The 19516-nt window shown below is 38.2% G+C and overlaps 1 protein-coding gene across 2 annotated transcripts in view; it reads right to left on the bottom strand.

The window, feature by feature from the left end:
* The window catches only part of MARCHF1 (membrane associated ring-CH-type finger 1), a 250412-nt gene that overhangs the window by 119166 nt on the left and 111730 nt on the right, over window positions 1–19516 (bottom strand). The window lies entirely within an intron of this gene.

The following is a 19516-nucleotide window of genomic DNA, read 5'->3' as shown; positions in this document are numbered from 1 at the left end:
AGCAACTCGTGCTGTGAATACCTTTAGAAAAAACACCAGTAATGGTCTTCAGAATTATTAAGCCAGGCACCTTCAGAATGAGCTAAATCAGAAGGGAAACAGATAACTATGAGGTAATAGGGAAGAACGGGTAGAATCCTATAATCCTGCTCCTTTGACCCCTTACAGTTCTTGGTGGAAAGTCAACAGTATAATGAACAAAGATGGAAAATTATTATTTACCCAGACTCTCAAAGAACTTTAGGTCATAGCTTCCCAAAAAAGATATTTAAGTAATCATGAGCAGCAGACAAAGTTCTGCGTTGGGAAAAATCATGTCTCGGTTGAGCAACAGTAGACAGGAATAAATGAAATATTTCTATTGTGAAATGAAGACATCTTCAAGGTTTTACACTAGGGTTCTCCAATTTTAAAAATTAGGAAGTTTCACTTGAAGGAAGTCGCTGAAGCTGCCAAATCAAACAAGAAGTTGGAAAAAACACCCAAATTATAACAGCCTGGTATACATGCACTATAGCCTCATTAGTTCGAGGGTCACACACTGTTTTCCCTTGCGTTACTTCATACACACAGTGGAAAATAATCACTTAACAGAAGGAAGAAAAAAACAGAACACGAAGCCATGTTTACTGTACTGTCTAGCTCCTTCTTCAGAACATGAATTTTAATTCCCTCATAGGTTTTACTATAGCATTAATAAACACACTGAAAACTGGCCATTATCCACATCATTAACCATACAGGTTACAAATCAGTTGCACCTCTGACGAAGTCACAGAGTTGGGTCTTTGTGCAGAGACAGCCTGGCCCTGAACACTTATGCTGACGTATGACGTGACTGCAGCCATATGGGTTACAGGGTAAGAAGTAGTTTAGGTGTGAAATGGTTACTAAGCAAGTCCGCATCCAAGCGGACTTCTGAAAGCCACATAAGTATTGCTCTTCCCAGGAGCCACAGCCTGTGACGGCTTGCTAGCAAAGCCACAGCATGAACCCGTGAAGCCAGAGCTGGGGCCATACTGCACCTGAGCAAAACTTAACGGACGCTTGAGGCACCAGAAAGTTTTGTGAAAGGATGCCCAAGCATTCCTGTATGAATCTGCTTGAGTGGAGATGAGATTACCAGTTCTCTGCAGGCCAGATCCCTTTATGCCCTGGCGACATGTTATCTGGGTTTTCCATTATTCCAGGCAATGAAAAACTGATTGCTACTTGCCAAAGTTTACGTAAATTAGTTTTACAGCTTCACAAAAAACATTTAGGGGACAGCTCAAAATTAAGCGTCTTTTAATTTTTCCGATTCTTGTGAAATATAGGTGCCTACCTCTTTCCACTCCTGTACCCTTTTAAGCTAAAATGCTTCTAATAAGTACTTCTCCAGGATTTATGCAATGAGCGACCTTTACTGGCACTGGATGTGTGAGAATTAGGAAGGAAAATTTCCTCCCTCAAGTATTCTCTCTCTTCAGCTTTTTTATTGGAAAAAATATATTAACATTTATCCTTTAATGTCATTTTCATTAACATTAAAGCATTCATTTTAAACTTGTGACATCCATAAAGTTTATTCGTGAGGTCTTTCATAGATATGTGATGTTATTTTGTTTCTCAGTTCTGCAATACACACTATTTCATACTGCAAGGAAGGAGAATAAAAACTGCCTTACAGTAACATTCATATCTTTCCACTCCTACCATACTCGGGAGGCTAAAGGAGTCCCATACATAATTTATAAAGCCTAAAGGGGGCTGGTAGACTTGCAGTTTCATTTTGCCCAACATCTTTGTCCTTGCCAGTTTGCAATGTTTCATTAAGAGATCTGACCTGAGCTGTCAGGAATCCTCCAGTCACCAATAGATATTTAAAGTTTTGAGGCTTTGAATTACCATTAATCTTTAATCTGAGATGGAAATCTTGGTGCAAACCCTTTAATATTATGCATCTTCCTCAGCTATCTAGTTCCACTAGATCTCTGAATTTTTAAATGACTTTGTTCCCTCTGAACAGTTTTGCACAGCATGAGGAGCATATGGGCTTATGCATTTAAGACGGGTTTCTATGAGTTTGAAAAACATAGAAATCTCATATTTCAAGATTATGTTTCACTTAATTAAGCAAACCTGTATTATTTGGTTTGAGAACTGACTCAATGAAATCTGTCATTCCCAGAATTCCAAAGATCATGCAAGTAGGACATTTGAGCGATAAACCCATGGGAACACAGCTGGTGATTTTACAACTTTTGAAGACTATGAAAGGTGTCAACTTCATCACCTTTACCACATCCTACAATTTATGTCTCACACAGAAGACAAACATCTGCTCCAGAAATTAAAAAACAAAACAAAAAAACCCAATGAAAAACACAGAATGAAGTTTGTCAAGAAATTTCTCAGCTTAGCAGGAGAAATGAAGTCAGTAACCAATCTGAATATTCTCTATCTTAAATAACTTTTAAAGACATCTAATATCACAGAAGTTTTTCGGAAGCTTAGGGTTCTGTACTGAAAACAAAACAAAACCCAAAAACCCACCAAAAAACCCAAACCACTACTAATTTTTGAAACAATAATGCACAGTTTGATTTTTTTTTTTTGTAGTGATAAAATAATACCATATATTATGATCTTCTGAGGAGAGGATAATTTCTCTCAAAACAGACTAATATGCCCATATAAAAATGTACCTTCCCCTGTCGTTACACTTGATTTCAACTCACATTAAGAAATTCTTTTCTAACACACAATCTTTTCTATGGTGAAACAACTACATTCATTTACGTGTGAATTAGTATTTCTATTAAAGTAAGTTAGAAATTAAGAGGTCGCCTTGATAGCCTTTCATTTGACATACCTTCCTTATCTCAGACAAAGAAAATAGATAACACTGATTTTAAAAAGTTACTTGATCTCTCTCCTGTAATTCGTATACAAGAATTGAAAGGAGCTTGCATCACAATGGGACAACATTAAATTTCTTGCCTGAACACACTTCTGAGCAATGACTTCCATATTCTCTCTGCTATAACCACAAGACTCAGCAAGCCTAGTTTGCCTGAAGTATGGCAAGCCTCTCTTTATAAAAGGACTTGGAAGCAAATACACATTAGAAGGCATAGCGCTGGCATAACATTCTAAATATTAGAAGCAGCATCGATTTTATGTGTTGTAATATTGTTTGACAGTCTGAAAAACGAAAGATCAAAATCAGCGTTCTACCCAGCTACTCTAACTTAAACACACTAAAATATAACAGCTCTTGTGTGATGATTCGGACAGTATCGTAACAAAATTATTTGCTAAAGCTACAATTTAGAAAGCATTTAAATTTAAGTGTCTTGCTCTTCAAGGCAGTCTTGATTATTTGAAATATTTACCTTTTGAGCTGATACTCAATTTCTGCCCATCATTCTCTTGAAATCCTTTAACTCAAGTTTTAAAACCCTAAAGTTATGAAATACAGTTTCTTGTAGCATATTTTTGAACAAATTCAAAGCCAACAGAGGGAGGGTGAGATTCAACAGGAAAGCACATCTCTGGTGAAAAGAAACTTAGATTTAAAATGAAGAGTAAGTTGAAATCTGGCCTAGAAAATAAATACTTTGCCAAGAGGCCCAGCTTTAAAAGGCTCAGGCATGTTATATATGATCAGACCTATCTTTCCCTTGCTGCATATGCTGACCTTTGTTCTTCCTTACATTCATTACCATGTCCACGTATACATTACGGGGAAAAAAACACAAAGTTCTGGGTGGACACAGCAGAATGACAAAGGGCAGAAAGATACAAATAAAACATTTCTGTTAGCGCACAGTGAGATGATAGTTTAGACTAAGAAAGACAATAACCAGAACTAACGAGAAACCTGTTTTCCAGGCACTTTTAGCAATAGTATAGCCACCTCTGTAAGACAAATTTTTATAAATAGTAGAGTTATAAGTGTACTTTAATACTTTAATGATCTACAGACTGATGAAATTTATAACATGTTCTGTGTGACTATGTGTTACCCAACATTTTGTAGAGAATGGAGAAGATAGGAAGATACAAAAATTGACTAGTCCAAAAATGAAGAGGCGTGTGCTTTTTCAGTTACTGATCACATTTAGCAGATGCCTTCCATGGTGTTCCGCTATCACTCTCTACATAGGATTTATTTAATACTTTGTCAGCAGTAGATGAACATTGCTGAAAATAGGATCTGTAACGCACTCCCCAACTTGCAATCTGGCTTCAAATTTGGCATGCTGACAGCAGCAAGCCAATCCCATAGTGAAAGTGACATTTCTTTAAAATCTCCTACTTCCTCCTCTTGAGATCTTCCACTACTAAAAACATTCAGATGGCACAGAAAGTTGCTCAGTTAGGTATCACAAAGTAAACAGTTAAGTAGTACAAAGTACAGTTATACTGCAGTTTGTTTCTGATTAGCAACAATAAAAATGGTGCTGCGGGCTCAGCATTTCTTTTTCAGTGTTTGCCATGAAATGTTGAATACTATGTAAATTTTCCAAATGCAAATGCTGCCAAATGAGCCTCGGCTTTGAAGAGAAGCTCCTGTCCTCTCATGTATTATCCAAAAAATAAAAATAAATTAAAATTAAAAAAAAAAAATCCCATGCTACAGAATGTTCTCTTTTCATACCTTTGCAATTCTAGGGTTTTCTTCATACAGATGACAGTGCCTGGAACTTAGTAAAGAAATATTAATTGCACACAAAGACCAGAATCAAGCCTATTGTTTTTTATCTTCTGTTTTAACAGTGCAATTAAAAGTAATAAACAGGAATAAAAAATAAGGATCTTCTCTTCAAGTGCAAACTCGGTGGCATTCCACATAATCTTACAGACCAATAAAACACAAAACTTAGGGCTGAAATGAGAGATTTGTGAAATAACAGTAACTTACTCTTTGATAGAAGACTGCATCCAAGTAACAGGTAAGGGATGGGAGAATGACAGACTGGAAAAAAAACTATAGGAACATATCAATGCAGTCATTCCTATATATGCAGGAACAATTATAGGTAATGTCTGAGGATCAACTCGTGCATCGGTTCGCATATGCCCGCGTAAAGTTTTTGCAATCAATATTGACCTCAGAGCGAAAAGTAACCAACTGACTGAGAGAGGCACAGCAAGTATGTTCAATTGTTTTTAACTATTCAGAAAAATATTTTCAGATATTTCTGTATGTTGTTTCGTATGTTCTATATTTAAGGTAGGATAAATCCATGTTGCTTTCACACATTCATGAGTATTAATAAGACATATTTAAAGATGACCAAAAAAATATAGATAATTATTACCATCAGAATTGCTATATACCTTATTCATTCAAACACAAAGCAAAACATATAGCTACCAATAAACTCTTCAAAAACATAAGTTCATTATTCAGAAAGTCTTTGGTAAGGTAAATGGATAATGTCAACCTTTCACATCATACATATCTCACTCCTCTTCTAAAAATGTAGTCCACCAGAAATAAATAATTCATCTTCAAAACCAGTAATAATACTACATAAACTGCCTAAGATCTATGACATCTCCATCCTGCTCTTCAAAAAACCCCAAACCCCATAAGAATGAATGCAGTGGTAAACGTCTTATTTCCTTAAGATCTTGTCTTACGGTGTTTATAATCTAAATGTGGTCATGGAGAATATCTTCATCCCCTAACAGGGGAACTACCAACTAAAACAGAACTTATTTTTTAAATATAATGTTGTAAAAGCAAAGCAAATACTTAAATCAAAGGAAGAAGTGTTCACAATAAATTCCTTGCAGCAGTGTCCCAAAAATTTTATTTTAAATGTCTTCCAAGAGCTTTGAACACACACACACGCACAGAGTATTGTATTCTGAAGCAATAAATGCAGTAGCTCCAAACACAGGATCGTTCCACTGTAATATCTGAACCTCTCTTTTGAAAAAAAGAAGGGTTTTCCTTAAAAGCCACAACTTAGAATTAAATACAAAATCCACTGTTTTGCCAAAATAAAAGTCCCACAGACTTTACACTGAAATTAGACAAACTGAAAAACATGCAATCCTGTTTGAGGATTTCTTTGTTGACTCATGTAATGTCTGGTTAACTCTTGCACAGTTCTGTGTATCTAAAGAGGACAACCCTTCTCAGCAAAGTTAGAGATATGATACAATTCTCCTGTGTTTTCTAGTAGTATCAATAGCTACTGCTATCAACATTATATGTCTATACCAGGATCTATCAGAGAAGTACTGAAAGAAAGCTGGTTTTAAAGGTTCAGTCCAGCTCTCCAAGGATTTGGCTGCCTCTTAAATAAGCAAACGTTTTCTATAATGGATCATGGTGTAATCAAGATCCTTGATTTCATCACTTCTCAGAAAGATCCATGAAAGTAACATGGCAAAAACTGTAAACACAAAAGTTGTAAAGGCATTAATATTAATGATTTACCCTCTGCCAAACCAAACTGCTCAAAATAACTTCAGCTTGCACAGAGCTCAGCGGGGGAGGAAACAATCTTTAAACTGGTGAATACATACTGGGAGAACATATCATGGAAGACTGCATGTCCAAGAACTGCTTTTCAAATAGGCACTCAAAGGTGTTGTGGAATTTGTGAAATGTGTTAATAATGAAATGTAGCCAATTTGGGGTTGGTTGTTTTTTTTTTTTTGTTTTTTTTTTTTTTGTGGTTGTGCATTTTTTTGTAGCTGCTGCTTTTAAAATCAAAACAGGTTTTTAGTCCTTCTTCATCAGACCGACGTGATTGATCCTAATAGCCTCTTTATCACCATGTTGGCCATTGGCCATGTCAGTAAGCCTAAAGTAGAATGCCAGGGCAATGTGTAGTCTAAAATGTATAACACAAAAAAAACATTTCCAAACCTGAATGTCATTCTTCATTTCAGTGCCACGTAGTGGTTCTTGCACTTTTATTTTTTACAATAAATTTTGTTCCAGACACCTATTCCTCTGAACAATTCAGATACTCTATTGGGTCTGGCTGAGATGGAGTTAACCTTCCCCACAGCAGCCCCCATACTGCTGTGCTTTGTATTGGCAGCTAGCCAGGTGTTGGTAACACACCAGTTTGGTTTGGCTACTGCTGAGCAGTGCTCGCACAGCATCAAGGCTGTCTCTCCAACATCAGCCCCTCACCAGTAGGCTGGGGGTGGGCAAGATCTTTGGAGGGCTCACAGCCACGACAGCTGATCCAAACTGACCAAAGGCATATTCCATACCATATGATGAACAATAAAACCTATGGGGAAAGAGGGGCGGGGGTGGGTGGGTAAGCGTTTGTTTTTACAATGTTTGTCTTCTGGAGCGACCACTATGTGTACTGAAGCCCTACTTCACAGGAAGTGGCTGGACTTTGCTTAATGATGGGAAGTATAGAATAAAGCTTTTGTTTTTCTTTGCTTCTGTGTGTGGCCTTTGCTTTTGGTTTATTAAACTACCTTTATCTTGACCCACAAGGTTTTTTCCATCTTACTTTCTGCCTGCCCTGTCCTGCTGAGGAGGAGAGTGACAGAACAGCTTGGTGGGCACCTGACATCCACCAGGCATGAAAAAAAAAAAAAAAAGAAACAAAAGCTACTGAATAGGTTAAATCCTAGCAAGAAAGCTGAAACAAGGAGACAGCACTTGCAAAGTCCTCATGTTTGTAAGATCACTAAAATTGCCAGTGTTAAACCTAGACAAATAAAAATAGAAAAAAAAATCTTCCACTGAGCCAAGGAAAGACATTTCAAGAAGTTCACACATTTCTGACAGCATTGCACACGTGGGGGCATGATGAGTACATGGAGAAAATGCTTTCCTTCTTTTTAATACAGAAGTAGTAAGAGCTGTACTCACAGGATTTAATGAGGAGTTTCTTGAATGTCAAAACCTAATCTGCTCTTTCACTAATAATGTTTACATGGTAACATCATACAGACATTTTACAATTAGCATGGGACTTTACATGTGCAAAACCTCTCCCATTTGTATCAGTTTTTGCTCGAAAGCTCAATTTTCTTCGCTACAGGGGAAAAAAGAAAAAAAAAAAAGGATAAAATCATGATTATTCTCCTCCTACTGCTATTTTCTACCAGCAGATTGACCAGATATTATCAGCCATGCAATCCTCTTTCCAAGGGAATGAAAAACACTCAGCTATTCACACCACCTTTTTCCTTCCTTTAGAACCACCAAACACCTGAGGCCAAGCTAATGGAAAGATTAGGACTGCCCATCGTAAGTTACATCACCAAGAGGACACGGAAGAAAACCCTTCTTTCTTGAAGAGGTGATATCCTTCTGAGATGCTGTAAAAGCAAAGAAAATACTGAAATCAAAGGAAGAAACGTCCCTTGAAGAAGGTGATATCCCTTCTGAGCCCTTTAGAAAGAAAAGGCAACACCAGGAATCTGTGTATCTCCTATGGTTTACTAGTAGCCTTACTGTCAGACGGTATTAAAACTGATATTATGTAAGTACACTAATGGGGGTAAGAGGGTTGCTTAACCTCCCAAGGTAATTAGATCTAATTTACTTCCTTGGAAATATGCTACCACAGACTAGTTAGAGCAGGTTTCATTGTTTTTTCTGCTTATAAAATCCCTTCAGTATGCCCCTTCAGTATACTAACTACATTCTGAACTACTTCAACGCAGAAGCTAATGTATTTCAGAATAACCTCAAAATTAAGAACTTAGTGTCCCGATATGCATTACTCTTTCCTTAATTATTCACTCAGTTCACACTTTCTGGTTGTAAAATTCTAGCAAACATGAAGAGAAGTATATCTTGAGCACTGTTAGGCTTGGAGAACATCTCTACTGAGTTAAGGTCATTACTTTCTAAAAAGGGAAAGAAAACAAACAAAATCTATGCCTTTACATAACAATACGATGCATCTCCAAATCACTAGGGCTATGCAACAGGCTCAGAGTTTTAAAGAAATTTAGTACCTAAATGTCAGTCAGAGCACTTAAAGGTATTCGGGCACCAAAATATTTGGCTCATAAGAGCCTATCATCAGTTTCTGAAAACAAGGTAGAGTTACTTTGCAATGCAAAGTCAAATTATATGCTTGTACCTTCACTGTTGCTGGTCCTATTTATTCTTATTGTTCAGTTATTCTATTATCTTAGTTCAGGTCTAGAATTTGGGTCACGTCCTGAATATAAGGTGGTGAAATAACTGTGCTGGTCACAGTCCAGACCCAACTATGGCCCAAACTTCAGACCTTCAGCCTATGGACTTTGGTGCTTTTGGTGAGGCTGCAGAAGCTGAATTCTGTATTAGCTGTGCAAGCGTTTTTCTGCTCCATTACTTCATTCCATATTGACTCCATGATCCCTAGCAGAAACAGCCAGGGATCCACTCACTTTGTTTTGAACAGAAAATTGAGCTGCCTTCACAGCTATGTTAGAAGCAACAATAAAATAATGAGTACAGTCCCACAAAAGATGGAATGTGGGTAACTGTACTTCATAAGCAGGAATGCTTAAGGCACAGTAACAAAGCTCTTAAAAATCTGTTACACTTGCTATATTTAACATAGGAGTAATATAGCAATTGCGTTGTAATTAGTATTTTATGAATTGTAATTAGTATTTGTGGGTTGGATGAGTGGACAGTGAAGTGGATTGAGAACTGGCTCAACAACAGTACTCAGAGGGTCGTGATCAATGAGGCAGAGTCTGGCTGGAGGCCTGTCACTAGTGGTGTTCCCCAGGGGTCTGTGCTGGGTCCAGTCCTGTTCAACATATTCATCAATGACCTGGATGATGGGACAGCGTGTAACCTCAGCAAGTCTGCTGATGATACCAAGCTGGGAGGAGTGGCTGATACACCAGAAGGCTGTGCTGCCATCCAGCGAGACCTGGACAGGCTGGAGAGCTGGGCCCAGGGGAACCTCATGAAATTCAACAAAAGCAAGCGCAAGGTCCTGCACCTGGGGAGGAACAACCCCAGGCACCAGTACAGGCTGGGGGCTGAACTACTGGAAAGCTGCTCTGCTGAGAAAGACCTGGGAGTGCTGGTGGACAGTAAGCTGACCCTGAGCCAGCAATGTGCCCTTGTGGCCAAGAAGGCCAACGGTATCCTGGGCTGCATTAAAAGGAGTGCGGCCAGCAGGTCAAGGGAGGTTATCCTCCCCCTCTACTCTGCCCTAGTGAGACCACATTTGGAGTGCTGTGTCCAGTTTTGGGCCCCCCAGTTTAAGAAGGATGTGGAACTGCCTGAGCAAGTCCAGCGGAGAGCTACCAAGATGATCAGGGGACTGGAGCATCTCCCATATGAGGAAAGGCTGAGAGACTTGGGTTTGTTCAGCTTGGAGAAGAGAAGACTGAGGGGGGATTTCATCAATGCCTATAAATACCTAAAGGGTGGGTGTCAAGACGATGGGACTAGGCTCTTTTCAATAGTGCCCACTGACAGGACAAAGGGGAATGGGAAAAAGTTGGAACACAGGAAGTTCCACATCAATATGAGAAAGAAATTCTTTCCTGTGAGGGTGCCAGAGCAGTGGAACAGGCTGCCCAGGGAGGTTGTGGAGTCTCCTTCCCTGGAGACATTGTAAAACCTGCCTGGACGCGTTCCTGTGCCCCCTGCTCTGGGTGTGCCTGCTCAAGCAGAGGGGTTGGATGAGATGATCTCGAGAGGTCCCTTCCAACCCCTACCATTCTGTGATTTATTGAAGATGGGGTATTAATGGGAAAATAAAGTACCTTTCATCTGCTTCAGTAAAATCATGCTGTTAATCAATGGCGGAATGAAAAAGTTGTTGCTGTCATTGACACCCAAAGATGCTGAGACATTGACTCCTTTACATGTAGGGGGAAAGAAAAGAATCTTGTAAATTGTTTTCAGATTCATGGCTTTTTAAACCAGCTAATTATGATTCACTTTTTGTAACAGTTATTTTCTAACAGGACTTCAATCTTCTGTGAAGGAAAGTAATCTGGAACTTGACACCATTACTTTTCTCAGCTGTAACATTCTTTTAACAGTGAACTTTTGTTTTTAATCCTCTTAATTAGGACAGTAACTAACTGGATGACTTAGTAGTAACATGACATGACTTCTTGATGCTTGAGAGCATTTGAATTTTAAATAGAAAACAGAAATCCTTATAAAAAATGGCATAAGCAACAAATTCACTAAAACTAAGCCTATACTTAGTATAAAGTATAAATGCCTGGGATTGTCTTCATATAGATACATGTTCACATGTAAGAAGAAAGAAAGGATCCTCTTAAAACAAAGATATATAAAATTGTGTGACCTGCGCAATGGATCCACCTTTCCCTAAATTGCTTTTTTGTTGTTGTTGCATCGCTTTTTTCCTCATTCTTCATTAATTTCCTCTATGTTTTCAAGCAAGAATGCTTGTATTTATCTTTGTGACATTCTACTTATATACAGTGATTAGGAATAAGGGAATATGATTAAAATTTTTATATCATTATCATATTTGTCATTGGGTACATGAAAAAGACCCAGGATTTAAGAAACTACGTTTTGTGTAGAGGTCTAATATGATCAGAAAGTTTCTTACTTTCTAATTTAAAGCATTCTATTAGTTGCTCACCCAGAATAGTTTCTTTCATTAGTATCTGTTTTTTAGAACCCATCAGGCATTTTATTTTTTTTAGTAACAGGTATGTACCTTTATGCACCTGATGCCTATCTAGACCACTCTAAGTTCCATGTTTAACAAAAAATATTAAAAGGCACACAAAACTACCAAGTCTATTCTCTGTTTATTGCAATTCTGATTCATGGTAAGGAAGTGCTGCAAGGATTACAGCATTACGTTCCTACTGCAATACAATAAAATCTGTATCAGCCTCTCAAATGTGTTCTCAGTTTACTAGGGCTGTAAATTTTGTTGGTTTGCGTGACCAACTACATTTTTATTTTTCAGTCTTAAATGGCATCATGGTCTTTTGCATTTTGGAAGCAGAACATGTTTAAAAATTCTGAATAATATAAACTGTGGAGAGCAAGACAAAAGTTTTAGAACTAGCAATACTGAAACAAATTTAAAAGTCACACAGTATTTCCAAATGACTACCTAAATATTGCAAGCCTTTGTGTAAAATAATAGGGTGTCTGATGAAGCAGAAATAAAAGTCTGCGCTCCCTGCACTGATCTGCTCACTTGGAATTTTAATTGGCTTGATTTACAACTTCTTCACCTGATTTTAGTATGAGGAGGGGGGTGGGGGTGGGGGGTGGAAAGAGATGAAGATGTGTATAACACCAAATGTTTTCTGGCTTCCAGCCTACTGCTACAGCCTCCTCCAGCAGTTACTGGAAAGAGGAGAGAAAGGATAGGGTAATAAGATAAAACTTATGCTAGTCAGTATCTTTTATGTCTCACAGATGATGAAAATTTTAAGTACGAACCCTCAAAATTCAGTGAAACTAAGGCTCTTCTGTTCTTGGTCGGATAAATTTGTAAACTGCTATTCTGTGTTAGAAAATAGCACTAAACTGTATCATTAGACAAAATGGAAAATGAGGGGTCTCACTGTAGAAATGAACACTGTTAAACTACAACTGGGTATAAAAAGCTCTTCAAATGGGAGATCTATGTCAGGAAACATATGCGAATAATAGCTACCCATTAACCAATTACAGATATACGGGTATTGCTTTATCAGCCAGTAATTGATACTCTACACAGTAGATACCACCAGTCTGACTTAACAGTGCTACAAAACTACATTATCAGAACAGCCGACACACTGAAATCAAACCAGGCATTGAAGAGAGAAACTTTTAAATAAAGACTAAATTTTGGAACGTGACCTACTACAATTAAATGGAAGGAAAGTAAAGGGATAGCACAAAAATCACTTAACAATTTCTAGCTCATGCAATAATTTTAACAGTGCTACCTTAACAGCTGTCAGTCATTAAGTCACACATACAACTTATTATTATGTTATATTATTACAAAAAGACAACTAGTAAATTTGAATGCTTGCCAGAAAAAAAAAAAAAAATCGAAAAGATAATCTCCAAAGCTGCAGAGTTACTGGGGAAAAAAGAAAAGAAAATAAACCTTGAGTTGTTCACTATCTAAATTCCTCCCCCTAAGGATTTAGGCATTTAGGAAACTTCAAACAACAAGAAAAATAATAATGCTATAATTCATTATGGAATTAAAATTTTGCCACTGGATGATGAACGTAAAAAAAACAAACTAAAAAATGAAGTCATACTTAGAGTGTGTTCTCAAGGTACTTAGAAAGGTTTTTTTTAAGTAAATATTGTCGGGGGAAAGCAGAAATTTCTTTTTTGTTTTGTTTACTGTAGTGTTTTGTTGTTGTTGTTATGAACAGATTGAATTGGCAAATACTATGACAAAAGATAAGCAAAGGCTAGGAACTCCAAGTATGTTTTTATTTTAAATCTTTAACATAAACAAAATAAGCAATTTCTCTAACTTTACTCTGGGGCATACCGGTATCATCGTATCTGAATTTTTTCACCTGAGACCCAGCACAGAGCATTTGGGTCAAACAGTTAAAGTTCAGCAGAACTGTTAGCAACTAAAAACACCCTCATAATGGAAAAGGTTGAGCACCATTAACTATAGTTATTGCCAATTTGTTCATGTTAGCAAGCTTCTTTAAAAGAAATATGTACATTCACACATATGTATGCGTGTATGTCCTGGGATGAAGCTTACTCAGATAAAATGCAGTGTGAACTATTAGATAACAAGTTGGAAGAACAAAGATAATTGTCTGATAACACTGATAACACAGATAATCAGCAGGGGGGAGGTCTACCCAAATCACTGCCAAATGACAGGGCCTATCCTGTTCCATGGGTTATGCACGGAACATAAAAAAACCCAGTCATACAGCTTTATGTACTTGTAACATATTCGTGGTGAGAGGCAGAAAATGTTATAGTGTAAGGGAAAAAAAAAAAGGAAAAAGCCAAAGAGATTAGCTGGGGGCTATGCAGCAATGAAGCAATCAGCAGCTTAACCTGACCACGTGAGTCAGAAACCAATAAAAAGTGAAGAAAGGTGCCTGTCAGTGCGCAGCCGTCTGTGGGTGCCAGAAAACCTGCAGTAGGCTGATTCGGAGGTGGAACAGCTGGCTACTCAGAAAAGCCATCTGCAAGCCAGGTCTTGGGCACATGGACCCTTTGGAACAAGTGCCCTCTCCCCTCAGCTTATGGCACTGCCCAACTGGGACAGAGGGGCAAGAGCCTTATAGAATCATAGAATAGTTTAGGTTGGAAGGGACCTTTAAGTGTCACCTAGTCCACCCACCCTGCAGCAAGCAGGGACATCTTCAACTAGATCAGGTTGCTCAGAGGCCCATTCAACCTGACCCTTAATGTTTCCAGGGACGGGGCATCCACAACCTCTCTGGGCAACCTGTTCCAGTGTTTCACCACTCTCACTGTAAATAAATCTTCCTTATATCTAGTCTTAATCTACCTTCTTTTAGTTCAAAACCATTAACCCTTGTCCCAGCACAACAGGCCCTGCTAAAAAGTCACCCCCATCTTTCTTAGAAGCCCCCTTTGAACATTGAAAGGCTGCAATAAAGGTCTTCCTAGAGCCTTCTCTTCTCCAGGCTGAACAACCCCAACTCTCTCAGCCTGTCCTCATAGGAGAGGTGCTCCAGCAATCTGATAATTTTTGTGGCGTCCTCTGGACGGTCTCTAACAGGTCCATGTCCTTCCTGTGCTGAGGGCTCCAGAGCTGGGCGCAGCACTCCAGTGGGATCTCACCAGTGCAGAGTAGAGGGGCAGAATCTCCTCCCTCAGCCTGCCAGCCATGCTGCTTTTGATGCAGCCCAGGATATAATTGGCTTTCTGGACTGACATCCAGCTTTTCATCCTCCAGTACCCCCAAGTTCTCCTCTGCAGGGCTGCTCTCAATCCCTTCATCCCCAGCCTGTATTGATACCAGGGATTACTCTGACCTTCTGCATGCATTGGTGTAGAGGCACTTCGGCTGGGCTGTAGGTCACATCATCTTCTCAGAGGAACATCCCTTAGTTCCTTTGAGGTATTTCAATGGTGTTTCCCTCTTGGCTCCTATTACCTCAGAAGCCCCTGGCTCATCTCCGTAAGACTTCAAGTGTGCTGCAGTGTAGCCAGCACATATCAGAGCCACAGGCTGAGGGGCCTTGCTAGCACCCATCCATTTATCGCTGGCATGTCATCCTACAGCTTTGTCATGGGTAAGCCTGATATTAGCCCCCTCCACCTCCAAGTCTAGTTTAAAGCTCTGTCAGTGAGCCTTGATCAGTGTGTGTGTCCTTACAGAATGTGCGAGTTTCACAGAAAAGAAATCTCACAACTTGAGAAATTGTTGTCAACCCACCATAGCCACCCTGTTTAGCTTTTTTGTACTTTTTTTACTAAATAATTTTATGCCATTGCATGGTGTGGTTCTGTTCTTGCAGGTATCCCACCTTAAATTCCCTTGTGGAAATATGTATTCTTCCTCTCTACAGGATCCCTATATCATGTGCAGAACTTTCTCATATTAAATACACATTAATAATCTCTAATACATAACAATAAAAATTTGCACTCTGAGGGACCTCAAAATGCGATAAAACCTTTCTTGAAAAATCATTCAGGTTGAATACATTTTGCTATCAGCACGTTTTAAACTATCATCTTGAGAAGCGGGAGCCACTGGACCATCAAATGTTATGATCAAGAATCCTTAGCATCCTCTCCCTATCTCAAGTCTATAGGTTTCTCGTTTGAAGTTGTGCAGTCAAAAAGACATCTGACACTGAGAAAGTGGTACTCAGTATTGACTGAAAATTCTGCAAACACTGCATGCTGTAATACAACTCTGCATTTATCAGCTATGTAATATTTCGCGTGTATAGTATGAATTTTTTCCTCCATGAACCTTACTCCAAATATGAAAACTAAGAGCATACTAGGTATCATGAACCTTCATTTCTAAAAGTCAAATAGGAAGAAAGGTACAGGCTATATGCAGTCATGAAGAATACATAAGGAGAATGAGAAAAAGCTTAAATAAAATTGCAGAAATATGTTCAGATGCCCCTGACACTGGGAAAAAAATCATTGAGTTAGAGAATTAGTATATTCTGTGACCCATTCCAGAAACGTCTGCGTACAGAAGTCAGACTTGGGAGACTTAAAGGCATATACACACACGCCACTCATCTGGCATCTTCAATTGCAGATTCTTCCTTTCCAGTGGTCATAAAAGCTGCACAAACTCATAGTAATAACATGATCAGTATGACCACTTTTGTCAAGGGGCACCTTCTACCAGCTGCTCAGCTCTCTGAAGTGGGGATTTTTGGACAGCTTTTTCCTTTAAACCTTTTGTTCTTACTGAGAGAAACCACAAATTTACAATTACAGGCATTTCTGCTGCACACTTCTTTATGGCCCATGCATTTATTTCCTTTTGTGTAAGATTAATTTTATGGAGCCTCTACTCAGTGTGCAAAGTGTTTAGAATTGATTTTCATAGTGACACGCTCTGCTGTTTTTATATCCGCAATTTTACATCCATGACATGCTATTCAGACATATTATTTTCAGGTGCATAAGTAAAGGCCAATGTTTCATAATGTGTTTTTTTGGTGACCCTAACGTTATACCAAATGCAACTGAATTTATGAGGACACCTGGTAAAAGTTCCCTGTTGCTTTGTGCCTAAAATGGAATGTGTCCTTTACCCCAAAACATCCACCCTTCCTCCAGTTTTTCCAAAACCAGACTTTTTGCATCAAACAAGCAGTAAAATTGGGCAAGACTTCATATGAGGTTCGTATTTTTCACAACTTGATTCTCTGTCACTCACAAATAAACACTGTTCACGCAGACCAATGATTACCTTGGAGGTGCTTTTATTCCATCTCTGACAGCCTCAATTTCTTACAATTTTACAGAAGTTTTATTCCTAGGTAGCAGCATGAGGCATAAAAAACCCCTTTGGGGCTAACATAAAAGACAAGACCCTACAAACTTCTGAAATACACAGAAAAACCACCCATATGCCATGTAAAAATACCCCTAGCATAGAATAGACTTAATATTTCTTATAGAACTAATTTTACAGCCAGAGCAGCTCCTACATACAGTACTCAATAACCAGAAATGATCACACCCATTAGATGAAGCAAAGATACCAATGATGGAAAACAGCCAAAGGCCATCGGGGGGTGGGGGGGTGGGGGGGGGAACCACCACACAAACTAAAATCCAAACCCAAACAACAGCAAAAAAAAAAAATCCGAAGTTAGAAAGGTGTGTTATTGTGATAAAACACTAAGTCAAAAGATTACCCTCCAAAATGTGGGAGACTCAGGATCTATAGAACAGAAGCTGAATTAGTACACAAACTTGTGTTTCATACCTAAACACCTTCTCGTCAGAAAGAAGGCCTCAGCCTATCTTCAGCTAAGATTTATTTATTTGAAATATCAACTGGGGCTTAAATCTATCAAGGAAAAAGATGCTTGATGCCTCAGGAATTTCTTAAATCTCTCCATCTGAAAGTATCAAACATCTAGTTGAAGCACTCAGTGAGATCAGTTCTCATAGAAAACCAGCAAAAATAAGTGTTTTGCTGTTTTGTGAAACAGCAAAATTCAGGATTAGGCATTTATACACATTTTAAATATATTTTCATATTTTTATTCATTTGCCGAAAATGTCAATTGAATGCTCATTACTGTTTTCTGCTGAGATTTGCACTTACATATCCTTCTTTCATCTCTCCCTAACAAGATGGTTGAAACCATCAGAAGCACCTGCTACAAAATAACTGTTTATTGAAATACTCGCCTCTTCTACAGTCACAAACCTTCTATGTTGCACCTAGATTAGCTAAGACAAAATAAGGGTCCCAAATCTGCTCCATGACACAATCTCTAGCTCAAGCTCTCCTGTCCTCAGGAGTCAGATGGTGAATGTAAGTGTCCTAAAAGCTGAAAGTGTCTTGTGGCTAGGGTTGTTCTCAAGTGTAGACCCTGAATCACAGGGTCTCTGATGGGGAAGGGCTTGCAGCAATGCTCCCCCATACACACGTGCAGAGGCAGGTCATCACCTTATGGACTAAAAGCAGAGTCTTAAAGCATGGATGCAAACTGGCAAGGTTTGAGAATTCCTTGAAATCTGCCAGAGTAGGTTGGCAGTGCTAGAGAGCCTCAAAAATCTCTATTTGTTCTCCAGGATACTTTCTTCCTTAAATTATTCTGGCTTTCAATATATCTAACCAGAAATTTGGAATTATCACAGGAAGAACAGAAAAAGCTTTGAACTATAACTCCCCTGCAGTCTGATGGAAAATTTACTTTTCCCTTATAGATCACAGATTGTATTTAATTGTAACCTCCTTCAGAGTGAAAATCAAGTTTTCAGGAACTTAGTCTGCTGCAGATATTAAGTTGCAATTTTTTTTTCTTTTTTGAATAAATAAATATTTTTAGGTTTAAAAAAAAGCCTTTCTTTTAAAAAGCCTAGTTACTCAAGCAGCATATTGAACATAGCTGCAGCAATCTAGTTCATAAAAGACAGTACAAGTAAGAAGCCCTCAGCACACGGAGCAAAATGCAAAGCAAATAATGAAAGAGAAAAGGCAGGTGAATCATCATGAAAGTTTACTTCTTTCTTCTTTTTTATGATGGGAAGGACAGTAAGTGAATCTGTGTCTATAAATGACACCTGAAATAGTAGTTCAACATTAAACATCTTTGCAGCAATTCAGGTTTTCTCTCGTTAAACTAAAGTAGCATAAAATTATGAATGGGTGTTTGCACAACAGACTTAAGAACTCTGACATTTTATTATGTCACATAATGCCACTTGCACCTCCATGAGATATTATTATATTATCATTTTCAGTGTTCCCAAAATGTTCATTGTCAACAATGTAAGGATATATAAAACCTATTTTGCAGTCACAATGTTTGATTTCAGAGCTAAGTGTACTTTGGCTAATTACTTCATAGAACAACTAGAACATCAGTGGGGTTTGCTTGTTTTTATTTTAAGCAGAGTAATACTTTACTACTAGCAGAAGTACAGCATTTGTTTCTTAAATGTTACACTCTTCCGATTCTACCTAGTGCAAAATGGTATTCTGCCAGAAAGTGAACGGCAAACAAAATATGCTTCACACGAGAGCGTATCAAGTCTTAATGTAGGTCTGCCAAGGGAAAAACAAATAAACAATAAGAAAAAGATGTCACATTGTAGATAAAAGGTTTAGCTAAACTTTAGTCAGACACATTTAACCTGCACTTGACTTCTCTGCACATTAATTACCATACACAGATAAATATATTACTTGGGGTATTCATTTCAGCAAAAAACTTTGTATGAATCAACAACCCAATCATCAGATGTTTATATTTTCCCTTATTTCTTATTTTAATTCAGGAAAAAATGACTGTAGCAAAACTTTCAGTTAACCATTTCTTTCAGAACAGACACTAAAGTGATATACCTCAAATTTTATAAAACACGCCCATCATTTGTGTATGG

This window comes from Phalacrocorax carbo, chromosome 4 (genome assembly GCF_963921805.1).
Source record: "Phalacrocorax carbo chromosome 4, bPhaCar2.1, whole genome shotgun sequence".
In the NCBI taxonomy this organism is placed as follows: Eukaryota; Metazoa; Chordata; class Aves; order Suliformes; family Phalacrocoracidae; genus Phalacrocorax; species Phalacrocorax carbo.
The sequence above is the reverse complement of the archived record's forward strand: the minus strand, read 5'-3'. Positions and strand labels throughout refer to the sequence as shown.